Raw genomic sequence first — 14,050 nt, 5'->3', positions numbered from 1 at the left:
TTACAAGCACAAAGGATCTAAACTTCAACCCTTCTTTGAAACCGGAGAGCTGCAGGTTTCATTTTAAATTGGAGACAATAGTTCAGAAAGCTGTGTGATTATAAAGCATTGCACAGCAGCTTGTTCCAAAGGCACAAACAGGCACCCCTTCACTCAACCCCCAGCTGTGCACCTGAACTGCAAACTCAACTCACACACTTTCTCCTCTGTAGCACAAGTAAAACCAAATGATTTTCCCCAATTTTAACAAGAGAAGCTTGGAAATCTTATTTCAAAATAGCTGGGTACCTGGGGTTGTATTAGCTCAATATACACTGTTTATTTTGACCCCAAATTGCACTTTCTATATTGAAAAATATTTAGATATAAAATTCTTCTTGCTATTGACTGTGATGAAGTCTCCAGACATCTGCCAAGATGGAAATTCAACAAGAGCCTTTCTCGTTTGCAAGTCAGTGACATTCTTCCAGCAAGTTAACCCCAACCAAAACATGATTAATGAAATCAGGTGATGAGGTTTAGAAAATTATTTCTCTTACCCAGTCTTCCTTAATTCCTTATTCCCATGTCCCTTCCCAAATAATGTGCTGTGACATCAGACAATGCTATCATAGAACCATGGAATGATTTGGGTTAGAAGGGACCGTAAAGCTCATTCAGTTCCAACCGCCTGCCCTGGGCAGGGACACCTTCCACTAGCGCAGGTTGCTCCAAGCCCCTGTGTCCAACCTGGCCTTGAACACTGCCAGGGATGGGGCAGCCACAGCTTCTCTGGGAAAAGTCTGTGCCAGTGCCTCAGCACCCTCACAGGGAAGAGCTTCTTTCCAATAGTAACCTAAATTTATCCTCTTTCAGCTTAAAGCAATCTCCTCTCTTCCTGTCCTATCATACTATCATCCTTCCACTCTCTTGCTATGCTGAAAAGCAATTTAAAACCCCAGTGCATTCTTTCACACTAGGGTGCTGTTCATCAGCAAGACAAAAATTAAGTCAGCTGTAATACACACCATGAACCAAGTCAGAAGAAAGAAAACTCTGTAGAAATAAGATTCCAGAGTGTTCCATGTTACTACTATTCCCACCCTCCTAGCATCCCGCATGGCTGTATGTGTCTCACACACAAAAGTGGCAGCTCTCTGTCAATACTTTAGCAATGAGCCATGCACGAACCCTGGACTATCACCCTCCATTTCGATCCATCCTTTCCATTATGGGGAAAAAGGTCAATGCTGGCTTGCACCTGGAATTCTTTTCTCTGTTCATTCACACCACCACAAGTCTTGCTGGGATTTACTGTCTGCCAGCTTGTTTTTCCAAGCAGTAGGTAGCTGCTAAAATTATAATTTGATATGTAGCAATAAATTGCTAAATGAAAACCTGAAAATTAAATCCTAACTTAAATAACGTGTAGCTTCCTTAACCAGCTCTATTCAAGGGAGGCCGTCACTCCATCCTCTTCAGACTTCATCTCAAATCCCACCTAGACCGCCCTTCTGTAACAGCCACGTGGCAATAGCTGGGGGAGGTTAGCTGGATCCCTGCCCACCTGAAAGCCAGAAATGGTCTCCAAAGGCTGAACATAAGCTTTTCAGGGAGTCCTCCTCCTCGTAATGCTACAAATACCTCACTTTGCCAATTCTACATTGCCCAGAATAGAAGGTTGCTCCAACTGAGTTTCTGCTCTGCTGCAAAGGGCTGCTATGAAGTAAATGACTTCAGCATTCAGATATTACAAACAAGCAGCAGCAGTTCCACAATTCAACCAGGGACATCAGGGAACAGCTTTGAATCGCCTCAGCTTTCACCATGAAAGAAGGTAACCACCGTTGGATGGCTTTAATGATACTTTTCTCCTAAATGAGGGGAATGCAGGGAGCTGGAGAGAAAAGGGGAGAAGAAAGGATGTCAATTTGACATCATATCACTAGAGTTCCCATTTCAGATAAAAAGAGACCAAGATATTTCCATTTAAATCCTTGGCCCAAGAGGCCTATGATGACAGCTGCACATCTTGTTTCATTGTGACAGGAGGTTTCTCTCCAACTGGATAAATTACATATTCAACAGTTCATCTTTGGAATGAAGCACAAGCACATGGGGCAGGTGAATAGAGGAGAAGGAGGCATTATCACATATACAGCTCCTCAAGCTTATAAAAACCCTTACCCCAATCTACCAGGACTCAGAAAACAGGAGGCATCTCACCACAAATTGCAGTGCTGAGCACAGAAACTCCCCATCCCACCTGGTGTACAAGGATTCAGGGAGATGAAGCACTCTAAAGCAGCTATTCCCAAAATAGAGTCAGTTCTAAGTACAATCTTCAGTCTTGCGGTGTTACTCATCCAACAGCTGAGCTTGGGTTGGAGGTGGTACAGCATCACTCGGAACTGCATTAAGTCTGGATGAAATTGGGACCGCAGTTGGCACTAATGCTTTAAAGCTATCGCTGTCTCTCAGACAGCCAGAATTGAGTGTTTGCTGATAAGCTACAACACCAGTTGGAAATCCCATAAACTACTTTTCACGCCAAGCTTCAGGTTTATTTTTAAACAGTAAACTTCCACTTCTTTTTTTTTTTTCCTTCCTTTTTTTCCCCCCCAGAAATTGAAAGATAGCCTCAAAATTCCTCACACACAAAGCCTGCTCTTCCCCCCCCTTACTTCAGGAGTTAATACAAAAATCAACCTAAACCCCACGGAATTCATACCCGTGGAAAAGTGCACGTGCAGGAAAAGGGCACGCCACAAAGATGTGTGCAGACTGGCAGGCAACCTCTAACCTATTTAACTGGAGCCTGAAAAAAGATCATTTTTATCTGGCTAGACTGAAAAAGATCTGAATGAATATAATTGAGGCACATCATAACAAGTACAAACACTGCAGACTCATTTCCTAGCTATGCCTCTTCCAAATTAATCTGAATTCAAATCCAAACTAGGTGCTGAAATAGAATAAGATGCAACTGCATATCATCTCCTTTGGTAGACAAGTACAAAGACCAGCACACACGTCACATCTGAAATGGCATGGAAAGCTCTCCTCTCCCGGACCACAGAAATACTTAGGAGTTTGTCAGCAGCTAAAGAAAGGTCTGGGATAGTGAGTACAGCACTGAAAAGGAACAAACCTGAGCACCAGTTTTGTTACTGAGACAACAGAAGATACGGGAATAAAAAAGTCTGTTCATTTATGGCTTAGTCACCTCATCTGAGCATGAGGAAAAATCCCCCACCCTCATCTGAAGTGAGTTGGTGCAGGTGAAACTTGGAGAGACACTTTGAAGTTGCACTCTTAAAGCATTTCCAGAAATATTAACTATGACTTTTGTGCCAATTTCCATTTAGCACCAAAGCCTTTGAAACTCAAAATCACTTACATGCAGCTCTTCAGAAGAGCTGGAAAACTGAGGGAAAGTTCAAGCTTTGCCTTCCAGTGTCTGTCAGCAGCACTGGCATGAACCACTTACAACTATTACACATTCCCCAATGGGACGTGTTATGAAAAAGTCCATTTCCAACCATCTGCAGTGTTTGTTTCTAGGGCAGAAAGATTCTGAATTGGTGACTTTACCATCCCCTGTGTTCAGTTGCCATGCCTCTTCTTCCAGCCTCGGTCTCTGCAGAACATTAAGGACTAGTAAATCCAAGCCAATGCAGACTGGAATCGGGGCTTTATTTAACCTGAGACATGAACAAACCCAACAGCCATCTTGTCCCATATTTCTGGCTACCGAGTTGAAGGGTAAGATCCCGAGGAGACTCTGCAGGAGCTCACACAGGAGCTTACCTACATTATCAGTACAAACCATACAAGTAAAACATTTGTCTCTTGGAACGAAAGCCATGCCCTCCCAAAAAGGTAATTTTCCTTTATTGCCACATCTGTATACAAATATTATGGCAGAATATGAAAATCCTTTGTCAAGCATTTTAAGCACGTGTGTGAACTGCCAACAGAGGCAGAAGACATCACTGAAGGCACAACTCACCTAAAACTGCTGCAGTTTATGGTGATCAAAGCAGAAAGTCAGGATTGACGAACATGGAATCATTGTTGGAGCCAACCTGTATAAAATAGTTATTTTTTTAAAGACACAGAGGATATTGGGTAAGGAAAGCTTCAAACAGCCCTTAAGGACCCGCATCTCCTGGTTTCCCCACCTTTGCCATGAAGAGGAAATTTCCCATATATGGCCCAAGCCAACAAGCAGCCCAAGGTCACATTTCAGTTCACGGCTGCTGGCAAGCCCAAGCATTCAGACATCATGAGTCAGTGCTCCAGGAATCATTGGGGTTTATAAACCAATAAATCTGTTTCATTTGGGTTTTTTTTAATTTGCCTTGGGTTTGCTGATCGCTTTCTCTCAACGTTTGCAGTACAGGGGCATCATCACATTTTCATTTTGCTTCTCTGTACCTGGGAGGAGCACTTCTTTCCCTTCGGGGTTTGTTTGCTTTGTAAAATGACAGATGAGATCTTCATATTAGATATTAAATCCTGGTATTGAGGCATTAAGCCAAAAACCCTACCAATTATCATGGAAGTTGGGAACAGACACTCTGCTGTCTTGTCCTTTCACACAGCCCTTTACCAACAAAGAACACTTATTTTTTAAATAAAACCTCAAAATATCTTCACTTCTGTTCTCAGATCCCAAACAAATAACAGCTTATCTGGCCTTCCAGCACAAGCAGACATGAGTTCTGCTGCTAAGCAGCTCCCTGTGACACAATCTTTTCCACCACTAACATCAACATGAACTTGCTTCCATTTTGAGTTCTACTTTTCTCAGTTCAATAGGTCAGCAGCAACTGCCCCAGTGTTGATCACACACACACACAATCACGTCCCAGTTATTCCTAGTAGAAAAAGAAGAAAATAAAAAGACCTGAAGTTCAACAGAACCCATTGGGTAATTATTTTCAGATTAGTAATGGGATAAATAACACGGGAGAGCTGAAACTGAGGAATTTTGGTTTCAGTTTCTAGCTCTGTTACAGACGCCTTCTGCATCCGGCCACTTCAATTCTCTGTACCCCAGTTTTCCATCTGTAAAATACAGATAATACCTCATCAGGGAATGGAACTGGGTTAATATTTCATTCCTTCAAAGCAGCACTGTATTCATAATGGTATTAAACACTTTCAGACAACTACCAAAGCTCACAGAAGGCACGTCAAACCTTTACAGTAAAGAACCTCCTTGCACTTTTGCAGAGCTTCCTGACATTTTAACATTACAAACCACAAATATACCTAAAAAAGGACAAGACAAGATGATTTTGAGGCCAACTTCAGGTTTCACACAAGTGCAAAAGACAATGCAAGTCCCATTAGGTTTTTTGTCCTTTTTTTTTTGTTGGGGTTTGGTTGATCTCTTTACCAGTTTGCAGTGAAAATTAAGGTAACGTGCAGCATAAAATACTGCCCCTTAAATTTGTCTTTACTTCATGGGGTATTTTAACGTTTTAAAGAAGTGTCACTGCCAAATGGGGCCTTCTCAATAAAAACAGGCATTTTTGGTACTTGAGACAAGAATAAGGTCTGAAGGAGGCAGCACACTGTCACGTGGCTGGTTAGAAAAGCATCTCGGATTCTAGATTTCAAGTCTTTTGTGGATGTTGTAAAAATTCCCTTATTTAAAAGCTCAGGAGGTTCAATAAGTATTTTTAGACTGTCTCCTCCATAATCAAGGATTAAAGCTGATCAGTCAAGTAGACAGAAACAGTTTACAGCCTTTTCCTCCCATTTGCTTTGATTAGGGGAATTTTTTAGGAAATACTACCATGTATCACAGATTTAATTTCACGCTTGCATCTGTTATTCCAGGCAGAGCAAGAAAAGCCTGAACTTGCATTAGAAAGAGCCACATCCAGAAGTAAAAAAACAAGCTTAGGCCTCCCTAACAATACCTTACCAAGTTACTTAGGTTTGGAGCAGAAGGCCAATTGGAAAATACTGATGAAGAGACAGGCCTCATTCCAAGAACGATCATCTTACTTCACTTAGACAAAGTAAAGCCTTTCATGAGCTACGCTTGGGTTTGGCCTATGTTCTGTTGCATGAAAAGGCTTCATTATATGCAGTTGAGCACGTTGTTTGACAACGTGATACAAATGGCATTTAACGCAGCAAAAGGTGAGCAAGCTAAAATGGTAAAACTGCATTAAATGTGCCATATATTACCTCTAAAAGAGACACATTTGGAATATCCTGAAATAGGTTTTCACCCACGGAAGAGTTCAGAGATGGTATCAGCACCATTCACGACTATCAGATAAAGCTATTTGCAGGTTTAAGTTCTCTCCGGAGGCAGATAACGAGAAATGCTGCAAGTACTTTGTTTTGAACTGCACTACTTTGCTAGATACAAGCAGTCATTTACTGGTGCTTTGAATTCCAACTGCATTCTCTAAGCACACTTTGTCAGCACTGCAATGCACTCCTGAAGGCCCAGCAAGCTGAGCAACATATTTCCATTCTTTTCAGGAATTCCTTCCTTCACTCAGGATGACATTCCTGATTTAGTTATTTCCATTGCACACTCTGTCTGTGATCTGTCTTCACGTCAGAGAAGCAAGTAACAAGAAGCAAGAGTTATAAATAACAGGAATAGAAAGAACACGAAATTTGTCAAAAGGAAGGCTGAGGTTTTGGGCTTTTTAATTAAATACCTGCATTAACTCCCTCTCACTTCTGCGTAAGAGACAAGATCTAAATCCTCTCACCCAAGAGCCCTTTGCACAAAAGGATGCACAAGGACAGGCTTGATATGACTAAGCTAACAAGGAAATGCACAATCACATGCAACAACTGATAAGCCTTTCAATCCGAGAAACATAAGGTATGAATTATGCAAGTATCGGTCTCTGACTGGAAGAAACCTGCGTTCTGAGCTCCGAGAGCATAAATCAGCCTCTCTATAAACACCAGCTTCAATTTCTACCTTTTTTTTTTCTTGATTAGACAGTCAAAAGGGACTTTGAAATCTACACTTTATTTGGAATCTGAAAAATAAACTGTTTCCAAACTATTTTGTAATGCTTGTGTAATGGCCTCAAGACAGGCAGTCATTTAGACAGCTGTGCAACCAGCCACAGAAGCTGCATTCTAGAAATGCCCCTTCTTTGGAACAATTCAAACTTTCTCCAGGATGGAGTCTGCACACAGGGAGTAGTGTTTCCCTGCGAGCATACAACAGTTTCATTATTCTTTAACCACCAAAAACCAGCTCCAACTATCTATCACGCTTGACATTTTATCCGTCTCTGCTGCTAGCCAAGAACACAGGGCACGTATAGGAAGAGGGTGCACGGACGCGGTAAGAGAAGTTAATTTGTTAATCTAAACAGGGAAACATTTTCCTTCTTTTAATGAGTAAGTTACCATTTTAAAACCTGCTCAGCAAACCAGGGGCCTGTTTGTCCTCCAAATTATCAAATCCAAGGATCTATAAAGAAATCTATGTCACCAGATGAATCAACGCTCCGGTTTAAGATATGGGTAAAACAAACTGTAAGGCAATCCTATGGAGAAGGGCTTCCTCACTGCAGCAGAGCAGCAGCACCAGCTGCAGTTCCAGCCCAGCTGTGGTTATCGTAACACCAAACTACAGCAGAGGATTAACTTGCTGCTCTCCAACCCTCCCTTCCCGGGAATACCACTGCTCAGCAGTTTTCCAACTAACTGTGGCTCAGGCAAAGTCCTAAGAAACACCGACACGTTCATGGAAGAAAACTTATCAATGCATGATGCAGCCTCGCGGGTATGTCCTCAAACACACCACCATTGGAGAAATTATTCATCCTAGTGATTCTAACTGCTCAAAATAGTGACTGAAACATGGCAGTCATGCACCAATGCCAGCAGTAATTGCTTTCTAAGCAAGGTATTTTGACATCAACAAAAAGCAGAGGCACATCACTTTCAGTCTGGACTTCCACAGGATGCAATATTACTGTTTCCAACACATTTGGGGAACAAGCCAAACCAATACAAGCTCACGCACACAGTAAGCGGCATTGATCCAATGATGCCACTTGTGACACTGCAATTTGAAGTTATCCATGTGTATATATAGAATACATAGTGCCCAAAGGAACTATCCTTCTGCAGTAGAGGTTACTATGCAACAACTCCCAAAAGAGACTACTTTAAATTTGCCTGTTTAAAGTCTCACTTAACATCAGTCTAGAGGCAAAACTAAAAGATCCAAAGCTGCTTAAATTCATTCTTATAAGCATGTCCCACAACCTTCTGAATAGAAACAAAAAGGTGGCAGCATAAAAAAAGCTGATGTTAAATTAATATTCTAGTCTCCGCTGAAACACAATGTGGAAATTCCTACTCTAAGACTATTTGGCAGAGAAGCTGGAGGGCATTAGAGAAAGAAGCCTAGTTAATATTTTGGAGTAAAGTGAAAACCTCAAGAGCAATTAACATGGAGAATTTGTAGATTTTATAGACACTCAGAAGAATAAACAGTGTCTCTGAAAACAACAATTCCTTTTTAAAGAAAGTCCCTTATGGGAACATAAATTTAGAAAGCCAAAAAGGGCTTTCAGAGGTTAGAATAAGCCATCTCTCAGTTCTGAGTTCTGGCTCAGAAAGAAGGGAGAAATTAATAGAGAATTTGAACTCTTGATCTGCCAGTCATATTCTTGTTTCTGAAAGAAAAGTGTCATTTTTCAACCTTGCAATGTTCTTTGGAGACTGAATAATAAACGTGGAGGGCCATACCATCAGGTGGGTTAGAACACTTGGCACGCAGGTGAGCTCTGTTTCTGACATCAGTTCAGTGCTGATGTGATTCTGCCCACCTGGGAAACAGAGACTGCACTTATTCACCTCTGCAAAGCGTTCCATCCTCCCTGAATGCCAGTTAGTGGGAGTTCAAAGTACTAATTTCTGGCTTCTCATAATGACAGTCTCTAGAAAGTGGAGGAAAATGAGCTTGCTATGGGCAGACACTGATAGGTGTTACTCTGGGGAGCAGGAGCCTGGCTGGGGTTTTGCAATGGGAGCAGGCAGTCACGGGAGGGCTGGAGAAACATTTGCACCACATGAATACATGTGGTGTATGCAAATCACAGCAGCACAGACCTTACCATAGCACTGACTGGAACACTTAGATCAATACTCAAGTATTTAGCCCGTACCAGCAGCATTCAGGTAGTTTAAAGCCATGCTATGCTCATAGGCAGAGCTCAGACTATAGAGAAGTACTGAATTCCCTCGGGTTTTACCACCACATACCAAAAGGTCCTCTTTCCCTGTCAGCATTGATTCATTCACACACAGTTGTGTCCAAAACCGGGACACATGCACATAACTAGCTGCATCTCACAGCATCCTTCTGCTGCAAAGTGGTTTATTAAGCCTCCAGTTCTTGGTTGAATGTAGTTCCTAATTCCTTATCTTTGGATCAGGCTATGTATCCCTCAGGACTGGTCAAAGGCTTGAGAGAAGAGATGCTCTGAGATACCCTGTGTATGAAAACTCACTCTTCATATAAGGGATGGGGAGGTAACCTAAACCTAACTAAACCCAATTTTCCCTCCATGTATTACAGCAAAACCAACACACAGTAGGTGAGAACAGCATTTTACCTGTGAGGACACAGAGCTGCAGTACCAGGTCAGACACAGCCTGTCTAGCTCCACAGCCTGCCTCCAAAGCAGGTCTAGGTGACTCAGGGGCAGGCACACTGCTATAGGAACACCACAGCAGATGACTGGGTGAAAATCTGCTTACACCCTTCCACCATGCAAAAGCTGGTTCAAAGTCTAAAGCACAAGTTTTAATAACCCTGCTATATATAGAGCTGGCAATTCAACTCAAATCCTGCTCTAGCAGGATGGAAGACTTTACAGTCTGAGTTGTTAGAAGCAACCAATGAAAATGACACAAGCTAAAAACCAAACACAACACAGAACCACACTAACTAAAGTCAACCCCAGTAAAGAGAAAACTGAAGGCCTGGAGAGATTTCAGTCAGAAACTCAACTGGTGACCACCAGCCCCAAAACATAACTTAGATATATTGTTCCTTTGTACTTTCACAGAGTACAAAGGAACAATGCAGAGTGTTGCATTCAGCTCTGAATTTAAGTTGGCTCCCAAGAGCCCAATCACATGTACCTGCCAATGAGAAAGACTAAGCCTCACTGAAAGCCTACTTTTTCTACAATTAAACACAATAGTTAAATGATGGCTTTAAAGCTAATCCAATCCAGCATAAACTCGAGTAATGAAGCATTAAGCCATGAACAGCAATTTCAAGGCAATCAGCTTTTAATTAAAAGCTCAATTGCCACCAGCTGAGTGGATGTGCAAACACGGAGTGCTGCAGCCGGGTAACCCTGCACCCGGGCTCACACAGGCACACAGAACTGCCCGTAATGGAAAACACAACAGCCACAGTAGATTATTTTGTTTCATTAGACCCAAATGTTCTAGCAAAAACAATTACGTTTTCAAAGAATGAAAACAAGATCCTCCTTCCCCATCACCGGGAACACAAAATGCATTAAGGAGATAACAGGGTTTCACAGAATCACATCCTGGTTTGGGTTGGAAGGGAGCTTAAAGCTCATCCAGTTCCAACCCCCTGCCACAGGCAGGGACACCTTCCACAGGAGCAGGTTGCTCTAAGCCCCCTCCAACCTGGCTTTTTACTTGAGAGGCAGGTAAATACAAGGATCTGGAACTCGTAAGAAACTTTCCAAGCTCACAGCTTTCTGTTCCACTTCTCAGCTCTGGCAAAACAAGGTAACAGTGGAAATAACAAAGGGTTAACACTCAGGTTTTTTAATGTACGTGCCTTAATGACCATTTATCTTAAAATGGGAGCTTCCAAGTTGTGAAATACAACCCACCACGATGTAAACACACCAAAAAAGCCAACTTACAGCACTGTCGCTTCCCATCCTAGTGAAATGGAGAACTAAACAAGCATTCTGCAGATCCGCTAAGTTCTTTACAAGTTCTTTGTTTTCTGGGTTAGAAAGGCCAGAAAACTGTCACGAGTTCCTCCACTGCCATGAAACAGTTCTCCCAAGGCTGCGCTATCCATGGCAGGTACATTCTGTGCCACAGAGAAGGAAGTGAGCTCAAACAAAACACGCCAGCAAATCCTTTTACATCTCAAATTAAACATTACCCTGAACACATCTTAACCAAAGAACCATAAAACTAAAACATTCCTATCAATGCTTTAATGTTATACTCACCTCTACAGTATCTCAGCAAGCCGGACCAGCCTCACAGTGCTCGAAACACGTGAAACTACCAAGTGCAACGCCTTATTTATCATACAGTCACTACCTTGAGCACATTCGTCCTTAGCTATTTTGCCAAGTCCCTGCTCTGCAGAGGCTCAGCCTGGACCACGTGCACGTCCTCACTGCGGGGAGTTCACAGTTATCAACCTGCAATCGCACACTGCGCTACCGGCAAGGAACCGATGCGATGATACGTCAACACTTTCTCCACAGGAAGCACCTTGACCAGCTCCCAGGAACAAAGTGTTCCGAAGAACACTCGAGTACTTTTCTTTTCTGAGCTCCCTTCGCCTGCCGCGGCGCAGGAAGGGCTCGAGCAGCTTTCACTTCTCTCTACAACCCCGATCTCCAGCAGAAGCAGGGCAGTTCCTCAGTAAGAGAACAACTCAGGTCCTTGTCACCAAGGAATCACCCACCCACTGCCACCGAGGCACAGATTAGTACCTGAGACATGCTGAAATGCAAAGCGACAATGATTTAAGCAAAGAGCTGTACTGAAGCCTGGTGCTTATCCAGAATCCCTCCGTTCTCATGGCATTTCGAGCAGGATAACCTACTAAATCTCACAGCACCTTTGGGTACTGTGAAAAGTACCCAAAGTGAAACGTGAAACTCAGGGAATGAGTTTCTCAACACCACTTTCTACATCAGAGGAAAGAGGCTGCACCTGAGTCCCCCGACCCTTGATAGGGAACCCCTGCAAGTGCTTCCCATGAGGGAGCCCCTTTACTTTGTCTCCCCACAACCAAAATCCAGGCGCTTGCAGCCCCCTTCCAGCCTTTCCCAGTCCAAGGAAAGAACCTTTCCCAAGTTCCACTCATTCTCCCCACCCCGCACCCCCCAAGCCCTGGCAGCCCCCCCCAATTTACCAACACCCCCAATCCACAGCCGTTACCCAAAGCCCCTCCATAACCCTCAGGGACAACTCCATTCCCTCATGGGCCCCACATTTACCTGCACCCCCCCCGCTCCGACACCCCCACAGCCGGGCAGCCCCCACAAAGGCCTCACCCCCACACACAACGGGCAGCCCCCCCCAAGCCCCTCACCTGCCTCCTTCGGCAGCCCCGTCCCGGTAGAGGCCGGCGGGGCCGGGCCGGGCCGCGGGTGTGCCCCGAGCCCCCCGCTCGGCGCGGCGGCGGCGCTATGGCAACGGCCCACCGCGGCGGCGGCCGGCCACGCAGAGCCCGCCCCGAGCGGCGGCCATAGAGCCGCGAGCTAGACAGCACCGGGCGGACCGCCCTGGGCGGCGCGGAGGCCCCACTAGCGCCCTCAGGAGGCCGAGAGGGCAGCGCGCACCGAGGGGACGCGGGTTCGAGACCCCGTCCGGGCAGGGAAGGGGAGAGACTTGGGGGTCCCCTGTTCTTCGTAGGGTTGCTGCTGTATGCAGCTTCGCTGCATCAAACGGGAAACACACACAGGTACACCCATATAGAGAGATATACACACAGGCATATACACACAGACATACATGCATGCATATAATCACACAGAACATACAAACACACACTTGTATGTTGTACATATGTACACATATGAGCACAAATGAGTCCTCACTGTCAAAAGGCAGCCCCATTGCTTGGGACAACGGGTGCCCTGTCAGCCCTGGGGTGGGTTTTATCACCCCTTTCCGGGCCTTTCCAGCTGATTCGGGCGATGGGAAGGAGCAGGGAGAGGGGATGTCCCCACACGCTCTGGCACAGCCAGGCCCCAGCTTACAGGGTTGCTGAAGTGCCTGTCGGAGCAGAGGGAAAGGCTGGATGAGGATATTTAGGTCTGAAACTCTTTCCAGGCTCATTTTACTATGCAAATTTAGAGCAAATCAGCTGGAGTAAGCAGTCAAGTTCTTCCAGATCAGGTAATAGATTCCCACAGCCTGAACACATCTGCTGTCCCCACACTGAGCAATAACCAGCACCCACAGCAGCACCTTCCCTGCCACAACACAGCCAGAATTCATCAGGACATCGCTGTCACCACACATACTGCTTCTTTGCCTACCTCTGCAGCAAACCCAGGAGCCACCACACGAGGCTCAGCCCTGCCCCATATCACATTGTCCTCCCCAACCTGTCCACCTGTTCCCCAAGAGGACAGAAGCCTCCTGCAGCTGTAATCAGCTGATTGCTAAGAGAGAAAATGCCCCCAGGTCATGGCTGTGCCCCAAAGCCTGGGGTGGGTGGCTCTGGAGGAGCACAGCCCACATGTCATTGACTTTCCCCAGTCTCTTCCCAACCGACCAGCACCATCCCTGTTGAATCACAGCCCCATGACTGCTCCCTGGTGACTAAGTGCATGAGCAAGTGACTCCTGTCCTTTCCTGAAGGGCCATGGCAAAGATGCATGCTGGGCATGAAGCTGCTGCAGGGCTCAGAGCAGGCTGTCCCCCTTCTCACCCTCCTGCTAGCTAGAGGAAGGAAACAGCAAGAAGTGCCCTTTGGTTCAAATATAACCAGAGAGGTTTCTATTTGGCTCTTTACCTGCTCCACACTCTACCACAAGAGCTTTGCTTCCCCTATAGAACCTCAGGCAGAGAGGGAAAGTAGTAGCACAGAGTTTTGGTCGGAATTGGTGTGTACCAGCTCTTCATACACAGCTTCAAGAGACATAAACTACATTCTCTGCTTGTGAGGACCAGCCATAGCAGCACAGCAGATGGGAAAGCCATCTTCCTCCTCATCCTCACCCCGGCCAGGCTGCAATCTCTGCAGCCAGCCCTCCCCTCCCAAGCTCACGAAGCCCAGAAATGCAAATCAATACGCAAC

The 14,050-nt window shown here is 44.9% G+C and overlaps 1 protein-coding gene across 5 annotated transcripts in view; it reads right to left on the bottom strand.

Annotated features, from left to right (window-relative positions):
• Positions 1 to 12,494, bottom strand: part of RFFL (ring finger and FYVE like domain containing E3 ubiquitin protein ligase) — a 32,678-nt gene extending 20,184 nt beyond the window's left edge. The window contains exons 1-2 of one of the 5 annotated variants that reach the window (XM_030472405.2): positions 12,335 to 12,428; positions 3,992 to 4,067 (exon numbers count right to left, since the gene is read on the bottom strand). The gene's annotated coding sequence lies outside the window, so the exon portion shown is untranslated. Of the gene's footprint in view, positions 1 to 3,991; positions 4,311 to 10,913; positions 11,090 to 11,234; positions 11,341 to 12,334 lie in introns of those variants that run through there. The other 4 variants (XM_030472409.1, XM_030472406.1, XM_030472410.1 and 1 more) reach the window with 4 other exon arrangements.
• Positions 12,495 to 14,050: the final 1,556 nt, after the last annotated feature.

This window comes from Strigops habroptila (assembly GCF_004027225.2).
Source record: "Strigops habroptila isolate Jane chromosome 13 unlocalized genomic scaffold, bStrHab1.2.pri S16, whole genome shotgun sequence".
NCBI classification, from domain to species: domain Eukaryota; kingdom Metazoa; phylum Chordata; class Aves; order Psittaciformes; family Psittacidae; genus Strigops; species Strigops habroptila.
The sequence above is the reverse complement of the archived record's forward strand: the minus strand, read 5'-3'. Positions and strand labels throughout refer to the sequence as shown.